Raw genomic sequence first — 3,753 nt, forward strand, 5'->3', positions numbered from 1 at the left:
CCCAAGTCTCATTACCAAATAACTTGGCATTTAGCTTCATGATTGCTCCAAGGTACTTAGCAACTTGCTCTTCAGTGACATCTTCATCCTCTTCAGAGGAAGAATACTCATCAGAGCTTATTAAAGGCAGAAGTAAATTCAATGGAATCTCCATGGTCTCAGAATGAGCCTCAGATTCCCATTGTTCCTCATTAGGAAATTCCATGGAGGTCAGTGGGCGTCCATTGAGGTCTTCCTCAGTGGGAATCACTGCCTCTTCCCCCTCTCCATGTTCGGCCATGTGAGATGTGGTTATGGCCTTGCACTCTCTTTTTGGATTCTCTTCTGTATTGCTTGGGAGAGTGTTAGGAGGGAGTTCAGTAATTTTCTTACTCAACTGACCCAATTGTGCCTCCAAATTTCTAATGGAGGACCTTGTTTCAGTCATGAAACTTTGAGTGGTTTTGATTAGATCAGAGACAATGGTTGTTAAGTCAGAGGGGTTTTGCTTAGAATTCTCTGTCTGTTGCTGAGAAGATGATGGAAAAGGCTTGCTATTGCTAAACCTGTTTCTTCCACCATTGTTGTTGTTGAAACCTTGTTGAGGTCTCTGTTGATCCTTCCATGAGAGATTTGGATGATTTCTCCATGAAAGATTATAGGTGTTTCCATAGGATTCTCCCATGTAATTCACCTCTTCCATTGCTGGGTTCTCAGGATCATAAGCTTTTTCTTCAGAGGAAGCTTCCTTAGTACTGCCTGTTGCTGCTTGCATTTCAGACAGACTCTGAGAAATCATATTGACTTGTTGGGTCAATATTTTATTCTGAGCCAATATGGCATTCAGAGTATCAATCTCAAGAACTCCTTTCTTCTGAGCTATCCCATTATTCACAGTATTCCTTTCAGAAGTGTACATGAATTGGTTATTTGCAACCATTTCAATGAGTTCTTGAGCTTCTGCAGGCATCTTCTTCAGATGAAGAGATCCTCCAGTAGAGCTATCCAATGACATCTTGGATAGTTCAGACAGACCATCATAGAAAACTCCTATGATGCTCCATTCTGAAAGCATGTCAGAAGGACATCTTCTGATTAATTGCTTGAATCTTTCCCAAGCTTCATAGAGGGATTCACCTTCCTTCTGTCTGAAGGTTTAGACTTCCACTCTAAGCTTACTCAATTTTTGAGGTGGAAAGAACTTTGCCAAGAATGCATTGACTAGCTTTTCCCAAGACTTCAGGCTTTCTTTAGGTTGTGAATCCAACCATGTTCTAGCTCTGTCTCTTACAGCAAAAGGAAAGAGCATAAGTCTGTAGACTTCAGGGTCAACCCCATTGGTCTTGATAGTGTCACAGATTTGCAAGAACTCAGCAAAGAACTGATGATGATCTTCCAATGGAAGTCCATGAAACATGCAATTCTGTTGCATTAGAGAAACTAATTGAGGCTTAAGCTCAAAGTTGTTTGCTCCAATGGCAGGGATTGAGATGCTTCTCCCATAGAAGTCGGGAGTAGGTGCAGTAAAGTCACCAAGCACCTTCCTTGCATTGTTGGCATTGTTATTTTCGGCTGCCATTGTTTCTTCTTCTTTGAAGAGCTCTGTTAGGCCCTCTAGAGAGAGTTGTGTTTTGGTTTCTCTTAGCTTTCTCTTCAAGGTCCTTTCAGGTTCAGGGTCAGCTTGAACAAGTATGCCTTTATCTTTGTTCCTGCTCATATGAAAGAGAAGAGAACAAGAAAGTCGGGAATCCTCTTATGTCACAGTATAGAGATTCCTTGAGGTGTCAGAGGAAAAGAAGAATAGAAGGAGGAGGTAGATGGAGGAGAATTTGAACGTATAAAAAAGGAGGGAGTTCGAATTGTACCTTGAGGAGGAGTCTTAGTGCCTTAAATAGAAGGATGTGAGAAGAAGGGAAGAATTTTCAAAAATTAATTAAAAGATTTTAAAAAGAAATTTGAAAATTTGATTGAGATTTTCGAAAACTAAGATTGGGAAAGAAATAAAGTGATTTTTGAAAAAGATTTTGAAATTAGAAAAAGATATTATTGAAAAAAAAAATAATTTTGAAAAAGATGTGATTGAAAAGATATGTTTGAAAAGAAAATTTTTAAAATTAAAGTTGATTACTTGACTATCAAGAAATTAAAAGATATGATTTTAAAATTTAAAGTTTGATCCTTTCTTAATAGGCAAGTAACAACTTGAAAATTTTGAAGTAAATCTTTAATTGAAGCAAGGATTTTTGAAAATAGTAAAAATAGAAAGAAATTGATTTTGAAAGAGATATGATTGAAAAGATATGATTTGAAAAAGATTTGATTTTGAAAGATTATGAAGACTTGAAAAAAATGTGAATTAAAAACAAAATCTTCCCTCTAGTGTCATCCTGGTGTTAAACGCCCAGAATGGTGCCCATTCTGGCGTTTAACGCCCAGAATGGTGCCCATTCTGGCGTTTAACGCCCAAATCTCTACATTTTTGGGCGTTAAACGCCCAGCCAGGTACCTTGGCTGGCGTTTAAACGCCAGTTTTCCTTCTTCACTGGGTGTTTTGAACGCCCAGCTTTTTCTCTTTGATTCCTCTGCTGAATGTTCTGAATCTTCAATTCTCTGTATTATTGACTTGAAAAGACACAATTTTGAAAATATTTTTGAATTTTTAATGATGAGAAACAATAAAAATTTCAACTAAGATCAAATAAACAATGCATGCAAGACACCAAACTTAAATATTTTCATATAAGAGACACTAACAAATTGAGAATGCATATGAAAAACAACAAAACACACAAAACAAGAGAATTTAAAGATCAGAGCAATGAAATCATCAAGAACAACTTGAAGATCAACGAAGAACATATTGCATGTTTTTGAAAAATGCAAGAAGAATGCAATTGACACCAAACTTAAAAATTGATACTAAACTCAAACAAGAAACATAAAATATTTTTGATTTTTATGATTTTATAAAATTTTTTTTGTGATTTTCGAAACTTATATGGAAAAGAAAATAAAGTGATTCAAAACTTTCAATAAGAATTCCAGGAATCAGCAATGTTAGTCTAAAGCTTCAGTCTAAAAAGATTAGACATGTTTGGCCAAGCTTCAGCAGGACATTACATTCAATAGCTAAATTGATGAGAATCAATCAGCTTTTGTGATGGTGGGAACATCACCTTGAAACTCTAGAATTCATTCTTAAAAATTCTGAAGAAAAAAAATACCTAATTTAAGCAACAAGATGAACCGTCAGTTGTCCAAACTCGAACAATCCCCGGCAATGGCGCCAAAAACTTGGTGCACGAAATTGTGATCATCAACAATGGCGCCAAAGACTTGGAGCTCTAAAACGTGAATCACACTTTGTCACAATTCCGCACAACTAACCAGCAAGTGCACTGGGTCGTCCAAGTAATACCTTACGTGAGTAAGGGTCGATCCCACGGAGATTGTCGGCTTGAAGCAAGCTATGGTCATCTTGTAAATCTCAGTCAGGCGGATTCAAATGGTTATGGAGTTTAAGGTGATGAAAATAAACATAAAATAAAGATAGAGATACTTATATAATTCATTGGTGGATTTCAGATAAGCGTAAGAAGATGCTTTGTTCCCCTTGAACCTCTGCTTTCCTATTACCTTCTTCCAATCATTCATACTCCTTTCCATGGCAAGCTTTATGTTGGGCATCACCGTTGTCAATGGCTACATCTCGTCCGCTCAGTGAAAATGGTCCTGATGCTCTGTCACAACATCGGCTAATCAGCTGTCGGTTCT

At 37.1% G+C, this 3,753-nt stretch overlaps 1 non-coding gene across 1 annotated transcript; it reads left to right on the plus strand.

Moving 5' to 3' along the window:
* Nucleotides 1-1,048: 1,048 nt before the first annotated feature.
* On the plus strand, nt 1,049-1,156 carry LOC148561598 (small nucleolar RNA R71). The gene has a single exon (XR_015886344.1). It is a non-coding gene; the product is annotated as a small nucleolar RNA R71 (small nucleolar RNA).
* The last annotated feature ends 2,597 nt before the right edge of the window (nt 1,157-3,753 follow it).

Source organism: Arachis ipaensis, chromosome B6 (assembly GCF_059453495.1).
Source record: "Arachis ipaensis isolate K30076 ecotype BB chromosome B6, ASM5945349v1, whole genome shotgun sequence".
NCBI lineage: Eukaryota > Viridiplantae > Streptophyta > Magnoliopsida > Fabales > Fabaceae > Arachis > Arachis ipaensis.